Below are 17,433 nucleotides of genomic sequence, written 5' to 3' on the forward strand. Positions count from 1 at the left end.
TGAAAGGAGCAGTCCTTCAATTCCCCACCCCAGTGCATTCCATGGTGCTCACAAGTTCATCATGGCTCCAGCTCAGAACAAACACCCAGTCCTTCCAACCCTAACCTAAGGAGCGGGGCCCTCTGTCATCCAGGAGTCCGGTCAAGATTTGTGACATACAGTAGGAGCTGGAGACCACTTGCTCACTAGAGCTGATCAGATTTCTCTGATGAAATGTTTCTCTGTCAGAAGCAGTTAATTGTCAAAACCAAAACGTTTTGCATAATCTTGTCAATTTCAATGACAGTTTGTTTAGAAAGAAAACCTGAAAAAAGTATTTTGATACTGTCAAAACCTTTCAACATTTTTTGAATGGAACATTTTGATTTCCATTTCAAAACAATTTTTTGTTACATTTTAAAAGTTTTTATGCTATTTTTTTAAAAATGTCAAAATTGGAACAACTCCTCAGCACCAGTGGCTCTGCCACTGTGATGCTTTGGCCAAAATGGCTAATGTGATCCTTAGCTGTATAAAGAGGGGAATCTCAAGTAGGAATAGGGAGGTTATATTGTCACACTGGCTGCAGCAGCTCCTAATTGCAACTGCCAAAAAGCAGAGCAAAAATCTTAAACTGGTTGTATGTTCTATAATTAGATTTCATCCACCCAGTAACAAATGTGAACTACAACAGTAAAAACAACAAGAGTCCTGTAGCACCTTAAACACAGACAACTTTCTGCAGGCATAAGCTTTCATGGGCTGCAACTCACTTTGTCAGATGCATGAAGTGGAAATCACAGATAAGAGGTGTACACACACACACACACACACACACACACACACCCCCAAGGGTAAGAAACATAACAATGGGGAGGGCAAGTGCTAACAAAGTCAGTTCAGTTAGGGTAGATGAATCCTATTCACAACCGTTGATTAGGAGGTGAGAATTGTGAACAGTGACAATTACTTCTTGTAATGAGATAACCATTCCAAGTCCCTATTGAAACCCAGTCTGATTGTGTCAAGTTTGCATACGAGTTCCAGCTCTGCAGTTTCTTGCAGAAGTCTGTTTTTGTGTCCATAAAAAATGGTAACCTCCATAAGCCAGTCAGAGAGCACTTCAATCTCCCAGGACACTCTGTAGCTGACTTGAAAGTTGCCATTCTCCAACAAAAAAATTTCAAAAACAGACTTCAGTGTGTCACTGTTCACACATTCTCATCTTCTAATCAACGGTTCTGAATAGGCCTCATCTACCCTAACTGAACTTACTTTGTTAGCACTTGCCCTTCCCATTGTTATGTTTCCTATCCTTGGATGTGTGTGTATGCCCACAGAAATTTCTTAGTCTTTAAGGTGCTACAGGAGTCTTGTTGTGTTTGATGTATACAGACTAACACAGCTACCCCTCTGAGACTTTCCTACAACAGTGTTACCATGTAGTCACAGACAGTCCCTTTAGGCATTGCAGTCTATCTCACTACCCAGGCAACCTGGGCTTACTGATAGATGGTCCCTTATACCAAAAATCACAATATTCAGGTTACTCCCAGTCCCCAAGGATCAGTCATTTACCCTAGGTCATTTGTACTCAGATCACAAACCAAAGACAACACCTGTAACCAACCCTGTAATAAACCAACTGAAGATTTATTAACTAAGAAAAGTAATAAGTTATTTACAAAGTTAAAACAGGAAACACACAAATGAGTTACAATCTTAAATTTAAAAAGGTAATGTATGCTTCTATAATAAGCAGCTCTATTAACTATTCTTTAAGGCTGACCCATGCCAAGCAGCATGGGGATCTCTTGGTCACATTTAGGCATTTTTGCCCCTCAGAGTCTGGACAGCATAAAGAGACTCAGTTTTTTCTCATCAGGGATTTTTTTTATCCCCAGAATCCAAGCTGGTGGGATGAATGCCTGCACAGGTTTCTCCTTCCTGGAGAGAGTTAGGAATGCAATAAACAGTGTCTCTGTCCTGTGAAGCTACACAATGCTTCATTTGCCTTCAATGGGCCATCCTATGTGTAGGATGAGCACTTTACCTTCATTACTGCTTCTTTGCCTGTTTGGTGAGTTACACAATTACAGAGGTTTACAGTGCAATCACTCAATGTAACTTGACACCATGGGATACAGATCTTATAAGTAGGATTAATATATACAGCACTCCATAAAGACTAAACACATTCTTATAACACTAATATCTGTTTTAACTATACTAACCTACAGGCAAGCCAGACAGGTTTCCAGCTGCGCATGTGTCAATGTTCACCAAGACCCTCGGCCATGGCATGAACTGGCACCTGGTCTGACTGTGTCACATATATTACCTCTGCAACTGCTGTCCACTTCCACAATCCAAGAAGGATGTTGATCAGTTGGAGAGGGTTCAGAGGCGAGCCATGAGAATGATTAAAGGATTAGAAAACTTGCCTTATAGTGAAAAACTCAAAGAACTCAGTCTATTTTGCTTAATAAAGAGAAGGTTAAGGAGTGACTTGATCACAGTTTATAGTATCTGTAAGGGGAACAAAAATTTGATGATGAACTCTTTAACCTAGTAGACAAACATACAACAAGCACCAAAGTTTAGAGGTTAAAGCTAGACAAATTCATACTGAAAATAAGATGGAGGTGACGGTAATTAGCTATTAGAACAAATTACTAAGGGTTGTGGTAAATTCACCACCATTGGCAAGTTTAAATTCAAGATTTGATTTTTTTCCCCCCAAAAGATATACTCTAGTTCTAACAGGAATTAATTCAACTCCATGGAATTCTATGGCCTGTGCTAGACAGGAGGTCAGACTAAATGATCACAGTGATCCATTCTGGTTTTATAATCTTTGAATCTATTAATTGCCCCATAACAACCCTCAAATGTTTGCTAAGGGGTGGCTTACTCCCTTCCTGCTGGTCTTTCTCAATAGCCTGCCATAAAATGAAAGCCACATATTCATACAATCACCATCCCAATAACCAGGCCAACATACAGTATTAATAAGTTATCACAGAGCAGCTCTGTATCCGTCATACCAGTCATAGCCTTCACAGCAGTATAACTGCCAGTTGCTAGGGGCTTCCCATCCAGCTGCTGACTCTGAAGTCTTTCTCAGGAGTGGAACAGTGAAAAAGTTATTGTTATAGGCTCAGGATTAATTTATCCTGAAAGGTCCTAGGTTGAGGGGGGAGGGAGGAATTCAATAGAAAGTGCTTACCCCATAGCCCCATCTCAGCCTATTCCCCCATTAGATAGCTTAGTCTTCCCAAAGCCCCATGAAGAGATTTCTGCCAGGGCCAAGGGAAATGGTACTTTCTCCTTCTAGGACTCTCCGCCCCCCAGCTCAGAGTCTCTGAATCTTTACCTACTCTGACTGTGAGAACAAAGGGACAACATAGCTACAAGGTGTTCAATTCAGACTATTTAACAAAATAGGGGTTTTCTATACCTCACCCCCACTTTCACACTCTGACTTATGGAAAAAAGCAGTCCCTTTCAATGCATTTTAAACCACCCTTAAATAACCCAGCCTGAAATAACACGTCTCTTGCAATATTTATGCTGGGCATTAATGCGAGTCTTTTCAGTTTGTGCGCCTGTTGAAATCAGCTGGAATCACAGGTGCTCCCTATCTCTCACATGCAGGTCCTTATTTCCATTAACTTCAGTAGCTTAGGCCTATGGGGGCATTTTGTGTAGTTGGCTTAATGACTCTTGCAGACACTTATAAAAGCCCAAGTTTAGAAATTTTCAGGGGAGTTGGGGTTCCCCCTGTTTTCAATGGGATAAATATGGGAAATGCTGCTCTGCCTTAGATTTCAGTTATGCAAGAGAATTGCAAAATAAATAAAGGATCTGACTTCAGGCCAAGTAAAAAGCATTTAGTTAACCTTTAAAAGGTACTTGTTTGTAGCCTTTTGTATTGAATATGTCTAGTGATTTGTTATATGCTTTTGCTCCACTGGGTTGTGTGCTGTGGTGTGGGTGAGATAGGATCATGGCCTCACATCTTCCCTGCCCTTCCTCATCACCTTTTGTGTGAGTTAATACCTGTGGAGAATTAAGAGGAAGCAGTTTCTATGTTCCTATGAGTAAAAGAGACTGTAATTATGTCCATCATCTATCAGGAAGTTTTAAGGGGGTAGAGGCTCCCTTTGCCCTTCATGATTTGTGAAAGGGCCAGGTACAGCTTGGTCCTTCCTGGGCTTAAAAACACATACAATAAACAGCAAATTTCTGTTTAACTAGGGAAAGAGCCACCTGCTTAATGTCAGCATTTAATGCCAACAAAACAGATGAGCATCCCAATACCTTTAGACTACAAGTTCAAAACTTCACAGGTAAGTGCTTTCCTGATTACCCCTTCCTGTCTGAGGAGTTTGGTGGTTTATATGTGGATACAACAGTTGTGAGTACAAAGCCGGATTCTGCCACACTTAGGCTGAGTAGTACTTTTCTGTAAGCAGCCCCAATGAAATGAAGGTGACTCCCTGCAGCGTAAGGCACTATTTACTGTGAGTCAAGTAGCAGATTTAGTCCCCCAGTGATCTCAGAGAGTTGAGCTAAAAATCTGCTGGTGTAAATGGGCTCCTTTGGCATCACAGGGGAGCGGTGCCCATTTACACCATTAGAAAATCTGACCCTTTAAATCTACACCAGTTTATGATTAATAATTTGGGATCACAGAGTTGTTTTTAAAAATAATTTCAACCTCTGAATCAGAAAACTTCTGGTTTTTACACTTGGAAATGGACAAAATTTGCAACTTTTTTTTCAGCTGACTGGTATAAACCCCTTTAAAATGAAGTTGATAACAAATGCTGGCAGGCACTGCTGAAATAAAAATTGCCAGTTCTTCTGCAAAAATTAGAACATCATCTTATTGAAACCAGATGCAAAATGCTCTAGCGGGTAGGCAGTTGGTCTGGGACTCATGAGTCCTGGGGAGTCACTTTCCCTTTCTGTGCCTCTAAGTGTAAGCTCTTGGGGAATGGACCATCTCCTCATATGTGTCTGTAGTGTGCCTAGCACACTGGAGTCCTAAGCTGTGTTGAGGTACATAACTAGAACATTTGAAATAGATTCTAAGCATTTTGTTCTTTCAGAGCATTTTTGCATTAGTATTAGTACTAACTTCTGTGCGTATATGGATGCTGAGGATCTCTGTTGCAAATTCTACACTCTATCCCTTCACATGTTCCCCATTTACATCATTATGCATCCTGTGCTGTGAATGAGTGCTGAATGCTTCCTAAAATGAGCAGACTCTAGATCTGAGGACAGAATGCTGTCCTTGTTTGCTATGTGATCGTTTTTAAACATGATCTCAGAGAGCAGCCGCTGTCCCTTCTGTGAGAGCCGCAATTGTTTTGACTTCTTTGTGTGTATGCACAAGCCAGGCAGACACATCTTTGGCAATACAGCCCTGCCATTGTTCTCAGACCTGATTACCAGGAACAGATTCATGAAGTAAGCAATTTGCCTACTGAATAAAGGAAATTATCACTTTCAAATTACAAGTCTTAAAAGGAAGCAAATGCCTTCACTGTGAAAATGGCAGTTGTTAGTCCAGATGTGCAGACGTACATATTAGAGCAGAACATACAGAAGGGCTTTAATTGATAGGCACACTATATGCAGCTGCTTTAGAAACCTTCTCCATTGTGACATAATCTGTTTTGCTTTTAAATCTTGGCTTAGCTGCAGCTGTTCTTTGTGATCAAATTGTAGGGTTTATTTTGCTTTCTTACAAAACATGTTAGGAAAACCCCTGTTGTGAGTAACGGAGTCATGGCAAGCTTTTCTCAGTTGTCAACAGCCTGGTGGCACAAAAGGTTGTAGAACAACACACATACTCTCTGAGGGTACATAGGAGAGTAGGAATATTCTAATGACTATTCACAGCATCCCCATCTTGAGACCTCATCTAAGATGCAAATGAGCAGCAAGAGCTGCAGGCCCATGGCTCAATTCCCTCTTTATCTCAGGAATGAAGTAGACATGAATGTCAGCTTTTGGCTGAGTTTTGAACAACTGAGTGTTTGCTGCAGCCTCCAGCTGCAAATGTAAGAACATTGCTGGGATGATGCGTAAATCCCATACTGCACCCACACACCTGGCAGGTCACAGGTGCTTGGAAGGTGGAATGGAGCTGCACCAGCTTCTTAGAAATCTTAATGAACAAAACACACAATAACCATAAAAGCAGGAAGAACAATGACAGGCTTGGTTTCCTCTGTGTTCGATTTCCCATCTCCCTGTTCACAACATGCCATTTTGTGAAGCAAGGCCCTGTCCTTTGTGACTAAGCTACTTATATCACTAGAAGTGCCACCCAGATGTAATGATGAATAATTTTCTGCAGGATAAAGAAATGTCTGGAAACCTAGGTAACTGCACACTGAACCCATACTGAGATGCAGAGGCTGCTTTCTAAACTGGTTTTAAACTCGGACACACCCATTGACTCCCCGCCCCACCCCCTCCAGTCACGCACACAGTTTTGTACAACACTGATGAAGATTGCTGGGACTTTTATTTAGTGTGAGTCCTGTACAAAATACCATTTGATATCAAATGTTGTGTTCCTAAGTCACAAGCTATCTTGCACAGGCTGCCAAAAATAATCTTGGGTATTTAAATGAACTTAAGGTTCTTTATGTCGGTGCTAAGGAAACTGCTAACTACAGATACTGTTGTGCGAAGCACTGTGGAAAAGCCTGTAAATGAATAATTACAGATGGGTTCAAGTCACAGTATATGCATGCAGATTATGAACACCCCAAAGGTTGGAGATATTCAGATCTGGACTTTTGGTTCAGTCCTTTATTAAGATGGGGCTAGCTGCAAAATGTAAATTTGAATCCACATTTGGATTTCAGACTTCTCCAAACTTTTGAGGGTGTTGAGATTTGAGAGGTTTCATTTGAGCCCATCACTGCTGATAAAGTTCCTTTGGTTCTAGTTATGTGAAACCAAATTTGTATTTTGGGCAATACAGGCCAACATTGTCAATAGGCAGTTAAATCAAAGTGGTCTGATTACCATCCCCCTTGATTTTTTATACTCAGCACCTCTGTGGAAACCAGAAAACTTTGGTTTAGATACCTAATTTGAGGCACCCAAATTTTGGCCAAAGCAATGTTGTTTGTTAAGAAATCATATAACTGCCCATCAGTCAGTGACCTGGCATAGGGGATCAGCTACAGACAGTTCCTTGTGCTACTTAAGCACCTGTTGCATGTCTTCACTCTATGTCACAACAACACTGTGAGGGCTCCTTCTCGCCTTATGTCTCTATACTACCAACTCAGGTTATCCAAAGTGAGAGAAAGTCGTATGGGAAGGAAGATCAGCATTTTTACACACTTATGGTTGCTAGAGAAACTGCTTTCTTACTTGTCATTTTTTCAGCATCTCAGTCTCTCCACTGAGTGATAAAGGAAAAGCTGAAACCCTTTCTTCCACTCCCAACCACTACCACCTAGGAAAAAAATAACAAACCCAGTCCCCCAAGATTCCAGAAGAGAAAATATACTTCAAATGCTATAGACAAATGCACTCAAATTATGTACTGAAATAATGCAGGGAGATCTGCTTTTTTATAAATTAACATTATTTTTTTAAAATGTGCTGGAGCCCTGATAAGAACAATTCTTATCTGGGATTACCCTTTGTCTTCAGAAAGAATAGGATCTGCTATTAAAGGTCCCTATAGGAACCATGTGTAGGCATGGCCACATTAAGTACATTCTGGGAACAATGGAATGAGAAGCTTTTTTGAAAGGGATAACACAGGAGCAAAACATTGAGTATTTGTGCCTGCCAAGTCACAGGTCAATGATTACCACTAACTTTTGGCATAGGCCAAATTCCTGCCCCGGGTGACCAGTAAGAGCTACAGTAGTGGTGGCTGCTGCTTCATGGTGATGCCACCTGCCTCCGTGTTTTCCTTCCTCCTTGTCCTCTTCTTCAATGTTGAAAGGGAGTCAATTGCAGAATGATCTGGGGTATCATTAACTAGGAAACATTTTAAAAATATCTGGTCTCCAGCGTGGTCTGTTGTATTTGAAAGGCAAGAAGTTTTCTCTTCAAAAGCGTCTTTACAAGCCAGGCATGAAGCGATTCTTGGACAGGAATGGCTTAGCAGCATCCAGAGAACAAGCAAAATTAAGTCTGTCCGAAGCAAGCTAATTAGCCGCCAAGATTCCTACTTCCTGTTCTTCCCTTCCCAATCAACTATGCCTCACTCTTTCCTGAGAAAAGGTTGGCAGGAGATGGAAGTTGTTCTTCCCTGACAGAACATGTCAGGTCATTTATGTGTATTTTGCCACTATATCCCCTTCCTGTCTTCAGTTCATTTCCTGTATAACTTGACATAGCTTTTTTCTCAGCCCTGTTTTCTCTTGTTCTCTATACATCCTGTCACCACTTTCCTCTCTATTTCCCTATGTTGTGTTCTCTCCCTCCTTTACCAATGTTCTCTACATTTCTTTCTCGTCCACTCATTTTCTTCTTCCTTCTCCTTCCTTCTCTCTCCTCCCTTCCCAGCTTCAGAGTATGATTATTTTATAAAGCACCCAAGAACATGCTAGGCATCTGATATTTGGATGATTTGGACATGATATTTTAGCTCAAGCAGTAAAGGGTGATTCTCTAGGGAAAGAGGATGGTTATATGGCTAAAGGAGTTCTAGATTCAATTTATGGATCTGCCATGGACTTCCTATGCGATCTCGGGCAAGTCTCTGACTCTACTCCCCATCAATGAGAAAAGGGATAATTCTACTTTCTTTTGGTCTAGTTCAAAGAGGAATTCAGGCAGTCCTATGGCATTATACAGAAGGCCTGACTAGATGATCACAATGGCTTAATAATCCACGATTGTAAACCTAACAGAACATGTGAAAAGACAAGAAGTGGACCTATTGAAGTCAGTGAGAGCTTTGCCATGGTCATCAGCTGGGTAAGAATTTCACCCATGATCCCTGTTTGAAGGAGTTTTCAACTAATATGAGGACATGATGTAACAAGACAGCATGGTGGGGGTTCAAAAGGAAGTAATACCAATAAGAGAACACAGGGATTCTGCAGCTGCATTCTGCAGGGATTCTGCAGAGAACACAGGGATTCTGCAGTGCATACTGTGGAGGAGTAAAAAGGAAGGATTTGTATTACAGAATAAAAGTAAGGTCCTAGTAGGCTATTGTTTGTGCACTTTGTGGACGAACAAGATCTTACACAGGGACCTGAATAAAAAGGTGGTAATTGTCAACTGGGTGAAAACACGTGTCTTCTGAAATGATTGGGTCTTACAGTCACAGAGTTTAAGACCAGAATGAACCACCAGATCATCTAGTCTGATCTCCTGCATATCACAAGCCACCGTTCCCCCTCCTACCCCCAGCACCTGCACTCTAAGGCTACGTTTACACTGACGGCGGCAAAATCGCTCCTGCCAGATCAATCTTTCAGGGTCGACAGAGCGGTCAGTGAGACCCGCTCAATCGATCAGGCAGTTTACTGAGTAAGTCCACCCCCTCAAGTAGCGTAGCGCTGAGTCGACGGGGCTCAGCGCAGTGTGAACAGCGCACAGAAGGGAAGCTGAGCAGTCAACGTCAGTTATGCAAACTACTCTGCATAGTTTGCGTAACTCCCGTTGATTGCCGCCAAATCGCGCGGTCATTGTGAACCAGCTCTAAACAAATACCCAAAATCAAACCAAGGTATTATAGCTCTCAGGAGATTAAACTATTATGGGCCACAGACAGAGAATACAAGGCAACAAGGTGCTCTTGTGTCAGAGGTCCCTACAATTGCAGGGAACTAAGTGAGATGCATTTAAATAATCCTGATAAGCAACCTACATCACGTACTGCAGAAGAAAGCAAAAAAAAACAAACAAACCCCAAAACCCAATGTCCCTGCCAGTCTTATCTGGGGGGGAAATTCCTTCCCAACACCACAGATGGTGATCGGTTAGACCCTGAGCGTGTGAGAAAGAACCAGCCAGCCAAGCACCTGACTGAGAGAATGCTCAGTGCCACCTCAGAACTCTGGCCCACCCCTTCCAATGTCCCATTTCCAGCTGTGGCCATCCCTGATGCTTCAGAGGAAGGAGAAAAACAACAACCAAAACAGAGTATGCTGGCGGGGAAGTCCCATAGCGGTGATCGTGCTTCAGCTTTTATACTTTAGGGAAGTCCTCGTGAAAGTACTTTGTGATACCTTGATGTATTTTATGGACCTAAAGGTTTAGGTTAGGAGCATCTGTCACCAATAGCTATACTAAGGGGTCTTGCTTTGGGCAAGCTCTAAATAATAAATCCTCCTTTGTTACAAGAGCCTTGAGGGAGCATTTCTTGTAAAGGGAAAAACATAAATCTATAAAATGATGTATTTTAGAATGACATTTTTCGGAGTTGGATAAGGAAAGTGGTTAGCACCACTTCCAGACCTTAACTGCACTTACTGATGTCACAGCAAGTGTGGTTGACTGTGGATGCCTTTTTATTCTGAAACACAATTCGAATGCTTTTCTGGGTGGACTGGATGTAGTACTCACAACAAACACTTGCTGTAAATATTGATGGTTTGTGGATTGAGCATAAAATACTGGCTCCTACCTTAGGGCCTGATATCGCAAGGTATTGAGGGGCCCTGCAGCCTCAATTTTAATTTAAATCTATGGAAGTTGACAGGTCAGCCCCTCCAGGAAGAGAGTCTTCATCTTGCGGAGCTTTTTATCTTGCTGATACCTCCAACAAAGGTGTCAGTTGTTAAGATGTGGACTTACTGTCCATTAGGGAATAGACTGTGAACACTAGCTCATGCCCATAAGCCATTAACAGCTATCTGAAAGACAGAAATGAATTTCACTCACCGATGAAAATACTAAGGCTGCATTTGAATAGTGACTTAGAATTAGTGATTTATGGACAAGGCTCCATATTTGGCCATTATCAATCCTTGAGCCAAACACTCCCCTTGTATTGGTAATGCTAGCTATTTGTGTGATAATTATCAGAAACATAATGGCAGTAAACACAGTAGTTAATGTGACAGCTACTAAAATTAAGACCCTATCTATCGGAACATGTTTGCTAATTTCATTCTAGTATCTGTTCTCTCAATCCAAACTTTAACTTGATTTCAGATGCTGAGCATGAATCAATATCTGACTAATAATTACAGTTTTTGCTACCATCTGGTGCATAGACGAATTATTTAATTTAATTTCCCAATCATCACTGTTTCATGTAGGCTTTTGATCAAATCTCAGTTGAAGGGGCTAAGCAAGTTCCTAAAGGTGACATCTAGGTAAAACCTGTCTCTCTGATATCTACTTATGAATGTCTAGCCATCAGCTCAAACTTAATATGGCTAAAACAGAGCTCATAATCTTCCTCCCCAAACCCTCCCCCCCACCTCCTTTCTCGATCAGTCAACAACACTACCTCCCCTCTCGCTAGGTCCTCACATCCAGGCTATGTCTAAGTATCACAGACTTTTTTCTGCACAGCTCTAATTATACGGCCTTTCCCATCCATTCACACAGCTAAAACTCTCATTAAGACATTCATTTTGCATCTCAGTTACTGCAGCATCCTTTCCTCTTGCCTTGACAAAGGCAATCTTGCCCCACTCATATCCATTCAGAATGCAGCTGCAAAGATCATTTTCCTTCTCCATCACTTTGACCATGTCTCCCCTCTTGGTGCATCCCTCCACTGGCTCCCTCTTCTCTATTATATCCAATGTAAGCTACTTGTCTTCATTTACAAGGCCCTCCATGGTCTATCCCTATCCTACCTATCATCTCTCATTCAGTATCAATAAGTTGACTCCCACGTCCGATTGGCTCATGATACCAGTCTCTATTACAGACTTGTTCAGTTTTCAAACAAGCATCTTTGTGCTTTCTCTCATGATGCTCCTCACAGTTGGGAGAAACTCCTCATAAACATCCACAGAACTAACTCATTATCCTCCTTCAAACTCTCTTCCTGAGATGCCTACAAAAAACTTGACAATGCTTAAGCTGATGGTGTTCTGAGACCATAACCTATCATGCTGACCAGTATTCTCACTGTTTTCTTATACACCCCCATCTCTCTGTCTTTACCCGTCTGTTGTCTCTTGTCTTATACTTAGCTCGTAAGCTGTAAAGGTAAAGGGTAAAGACTGTCTTTGTGCTAGCTGCTGTATAAACACAGAACAAAATGGGGTCCTGTTCAATGACTGGGGCTCGTAGCTAAACCCGAAGGCTCACACCTTTGGGTGGAGTTCTGGGAAAGAATGTGGTTAAACTATGCAGAAGAGGACTGGGAAGTGGGCTATGTTCTCAGAAGGCACTGCCAGAGAGATCTGCACCCCAAGAGTGTGCCCAGAGGCTCTAAGACATTGGCAGTGCTTGGACTCTGTTCAGAATCCGGAGGCTTAACACACATGTGATCCCATAGCTGGGTCCCCTCGTGACAATCTGGTGAGTGGCTAATAGGGGGTGCTCAGCTTTGACACAATTAAATAGGATTTTAGTATGTCCTTCAGCACTTGAGTCAAGCTGTTCTTTGAAAACTCCCTTTGCTCTTCTGTTGAATGTTTTTATATCTTGGAAGTGACTCACTATCTATTTAATCTGAAAATAACATGGTGGAGGCTAGCCCACTTGAAATAATGTGTGACATTTCCACCTATTGACTCTCTTCTTTTGAGCCCTTTATAGTTTTTTTTTTTGGTGAGCTTGCCCAATCTGATTAGTTGTAGAACAAATGTCAAGCTGGTTAGAACTGCACTCGCCCTGCAGGGCTCTCCATGGGTTTCTGAGAACTCTCCAGTCATTTCTTTTTACAGCAGCACAGGTAAACAACAAAAATATGTATCTGATTTCTATTGTTTGCTTATAGAACACTGATACCACATTCTTTCGGTCTCTGAGTTTCCTGCTGAGAAGCACAGGCTGATTTTCCTTCTCTGCCCCAGAACAACATCTGTACCTCTTGGAAATGAGCAATCGCACAGATTTCCAATCTACTTAGTAGTAGTGTAGAATCTCATCAGGTGACAGACATTACTACTGTTAGTGGAAAGGAACACATATGAGTAACGTCTGCAGCCTTATTGCCTTTGATTTTTCTAGTCAAAGACCCTAACCCAAGAAACACTGAGCCTGTAAATCCTTTGCATGGAACTGACCCAGGAAAATCTGGGGTGGAGGGAAGGAGGGGGCGGTTAGTGCCATCTTTGACTACTTGGGAAGAAACTAGAGTGTGGAAGAATACACACAGAGCTAATATTGGACTAACAATTAAAAACAAGTAGGAGGAACATTCAGACACTTGGTATGTAAGTTTACCAGTGATCCCGAGCAAGATAATGGCGCAGCCGATACTGAAATGGATAAATAAATAATTAAAGAAGGGTAATATAATTAATGCAAATCAACATGGTTAATGGAATATAGATCCTGTAAAAATTACTTGATATCTTTTTATTTTATGAGATTACAAGTGTGGTTGATAAAGGCAATAGTGTTGATATAATATACTTAGATTTCTATAAGACTTTGACTTGGTACTGCATGACATTTTGATTAAAAAACTAGAATGATACAAAAATTAACAGGGCACATATTATTGATTAAAAGATGGCTAACTGATAGGGCTCAACATTTAATCGTAAATGGGGAATCATCATTGAACAGGTGAGTTTCTAGTTGGGTCCCTCAGGGGTTGGGTCCCTCAGGGATTGGATCTTGACCATCTACTATTTAACATCATATCTATGACCTGTAAGAAAACAAAATCACCACCGATAAAGTTGCAAGTGACATAAAAATTGGGGGAATGGTAAATATTCAAGAGGAAAGGTCACTCATACATTGAGATCTGGATCACTTGGTAAGCTGGATGCAAACAAACAATATGCATTCTAATATGGCTAAATCTAAATGTATACATCTAGGAACAAAGAATGTAGGCCATGCTTGGGGGAGGGGAGGACTCTATTATGGGAATGATTGACTCAGAGAGATTTGGGCATTGTGGTGGATAATCAGCTGAACGTGAACTCCTAGTGCAATGTTGTGGCCCAAGAGCTAATGCAATCCTTGGATGCTTAAACAGGTGAATCTTAAACAGGAATTGAGAGGTTATTTCACCTCTGTATTTGGTGCTGGTGTGACAATTGCTGGAATACTGTGTCCATTTCTGGTGCCGACAGTTCAAGAAGGATATTGACTAATTGGAGAGGGTTCAGAGAAGAGCCATGAGAATGATTTAAAGGATTAGAAAACATGCTGTATAGTGATAGACACAGAGAACTCAATTCATTTAGTTTAATAAAGAGAAGGTTAAGGGACAACTTGATTATCTACAAAGGGAAAAAATATTTAATAATGGGCTCTTCGATCTAGCAGAGAAAGGTATCACACAATCCAATGGTTGAAAGTTGACTCTAGACAAATTCAGACTGGAAATTAGGTGTACATTTTTAACAATGAGTGTAATTAACCATTGTACCAATTTACCATGGGTCGAGATGGATTCTCCATTACTGGCAATTTTTCAATCAAGATTTGATGTTTTCTAAAAGATATGTTCTAGGAATTATTTTGGGGGACGTTCTATGTGCTGTGTTATACAGATGGTCAGACTAGATCATAGTTTCTCAACCTGTGGTACCCACAGGAGTATGCGAGACACAGGCAGGGGGTATGCAGCAAAAAACCCATTAAAGGGAGGCAGGCAGCAACCGCCGGCATCTGGGGGAGGTGGGAGGCAGGCACTGGCTTCCTGCCGGGTCCCACCTCCTAGCTGGGAGGTAGACGGCAGCTGCCCCAGTCCTGGGAAGCTGGGCGGCAGCTGCTGGCTTCTTGGGACACCAGGAGGCAGCTGCTATATTTTTAGAAAGCCGGGTGGCAGCCGCCTGTGTCCCAGCCAGTCCCAGCTCCCAGGTGGGAACTCGGCAGCAGACTCCTTCGCCCTGCGAGCTGGGCTCACAGCTGGGTGGTTGCCATCTTGCCCCAGCTCTGAGCCGAGAGACAACCTCCCGTGGCTTGAAGATGGGCAGCGGCTGCCTGCCACCTGCCCACATCCCCGGGTCCCAGCCTGCGTGGAAGTCTCCTCCGCCCCAGCTCGGATTGGGTGGCAGTCGCCCACCTCCTGGGCTGGCAGAGAAGTGGCAGCTGCTTGTAACTTGCCCAGGTGGCAGCTCCCTGCCCAGGGTCAAAGTCCGGTTCCCAGAAAGCCAGGCAGAGAGCCCTTCAGCTTGCCCAGTCTTGGAGCCGGGCTCTAATTGCAGGCTTACTTGTCAATTTCACTGCTTTAGCTGAGCAGTGAAATTGACAACTATACAGCCCCAGATTTTACTAGTATAAAAATCTTAAGGGATGGCCATGGGGAGCGCTGCTATCCACTCTGGGCCGCCAGTGCCTGCTCAGACCTCACAAGTTCCCACCTGTGTGAGGAGAACAGCACATGACCCTTCCCTCAGGCCACAGTGATTGGCTGACATTGACCTTTGCTCCTATATGGAGGAAGGGGAGAGGGAAGGAGGGGAGAAACAGCAGTGGGTTATGTGATCTGCCACAGCCACACAGCACTGCAGAACTCAGAACTCTCCTGCTTTACGAGAAATACTGTCGTCCAGCGGTAAAGGGGGAAAAAAATGTATTTCTCAGAGTGGAAAATTGAGTGTTGGGGTACTTATTAAAATTTTCAGAAGTTAGGGGGTACTTGCTACTTAAAAGGTTGAGAAACACTGGACTATATGATCAAAATGGTCCCTTCTGGCTTTGGAATCTATCAAACTACAATGCAAGAACAATCCGAGCGCTCTCTTAATCATTGCAATACCCAGCACTGGCAACTGAGCAAGGTGATAGTCTGTCATCTGAGTCAGAACTGGAATTGGTGCCTGAGTATTTCATGAGGCGGTATTCTGCTGTGGGAGGTGCTGTCGTTGAATGAGACCCACCGTCCTAACCTGTAATAATTTTTAAAAACCCATGGGGCGCCAGGTATTGTAGGCAGGGGAAGGCTTAGTCTTCCCAAACCGCCAAGTGTGGCCCTGCCCCCTCCTGTTGCATCTGCCAGGCGCTGCAGCTGGGGCGAGCCAGCTGTTGGCCCAGGCTGCTCGGCTGGTGCTCTGGGGCAGGCGCTGGGGCTGCACGTGGCTCGGGCCACCTGGCTGATGCTGGGGATGCTGGCCGGGACTTGGAGCAGCTGGAACCACCAGACACTGAGGCCGCCCGGCCGGGACTCAGGGCAGCTGTGGCCATATGCAACTAGGGGTGCCGGGGCCCCCGTCAGGACTCAGGGTGGGCCGGCTCTGGGGTGGGGGCTGGGGCTCTTCCAGCTGCAGTAGGGGGAGCTCCAGCTCCAGGTGGTGTTGAGGGAGGGACGTGGCCTCAGGCAGAAGGGGCTGGACCATGAGCTAGTCTCCCCTAATGGACGATTCACCCAGCCCGTCTGACCCTGGTATTGATTGCATGAAGCAACCCCTCCTTTCAGTGCTACTGCACGCCAATTTATAAATGCTGGGATGAAAATACCCGTTTTCTTCACACAAGGAACTGAGTGGCTTTGCTAAACTAGTGCTTAGAGAATTATTCCTAAGTAATGGAAACATATCCGAGGCAAACTGTTCAGGTCAGAGCTTGATTTGATTGTCAAAGGGAAAGATGAAAATGGGGGACATGAGAATGCAGTGCAAAAATTAGGGGGAAGGAAGGAGTCAAATGGTCTGTAGGGGTTAGAGAGAGGACTTGAGATCAGGGAATGTTAAAGGGACACTAGAATTAAGACTAACTTCAAGGGCTTTTGGAGGTGAGAGGGTAGGGAGGAGCATTTTCCTTAACTTTCTATTGAAATTAATGATTCTATGACATTAAATTCAATTAAATATTAATTAAATATTAAATAATTTTAATGACATTGAATTAAATTAAATATTCTGTCCTTTGCAATAGAGGCCTCTGTGGAACAGAAGGGAGGGTGACTGGAGACTGAACAAATGAAACTGTAGGAAAATACTTAAAGAAGAGGGAGCAAAGGAGACTGGGGCAGGAGGCACCATTTCCTCGTCTTCCTGTTGTGAGATTCTTCTCAGATGCCCGCATAAGTAATTTTTAGAATTATTCCCCGGTTGAGTGTACTTAGAATAATATAGATGTTCTGCATAAGATGTAAAGTTAATTAAAAGATGTCAAATGGAATTCTCAGATCTTGCATCTAAATATTACAAAATTGTCTGTACATTTGGAAGTGGGTTACACATGTTAGTGTGGTGAGTGTCTCTCCCCAGCCAGAAGTTGCTCCCTGTCAGATCAGGGATGAGAGTATGTGGACATAAGATGATGCTTCTTTCTGCAACCAGAAACTGGTATCTGCACCAACTAGAAAGCCAGGTGTAAATCTACCCCACGCTGGCCTGCTGTACACTA

At 42.9% G+C, this 17,433-nt stretch overlaps 1 long non-coding RNA gene across 1 annotated transcript; it reads left to right on the forward strand.

Moving 5' to 3' along the window:
* Positions 1-3,761: 3,761 nt before the first annotated feature.
* LOC137152237 (uncharacterized) lies at positions 3,762-17,199 on the forward strand. The gene is made up of 3 exons (XR_010919498.1): positions 3,762-3,890; positions 4,240-4,331; positions 16,960-17,199. It is a non-coding gene; the product is annotated as an uncharacterized lncRNA (long non-coding RNA).
* The last annotated feature ends 234 nt before the right edge of the window (positions 17,200-17,433 follow it).

The sequence above is a fragment of the Emydura macquarii genome, unplaced genomic scaffold, assembly GCF_026122565.2.
Source record: "Emydura macquarii macquarii isolate MOO-44397 ecotype Brisbane River unplaced genomic scaffold, CSIRO-AGI_Emac_v2 contig_1146, whole genome shotgun sequence".
NCBI classification, from domain to species: Eukaryota; Metazoa; Chordata; order Testudines; family Chelidae; genus Emydura; species Emydura macquarii.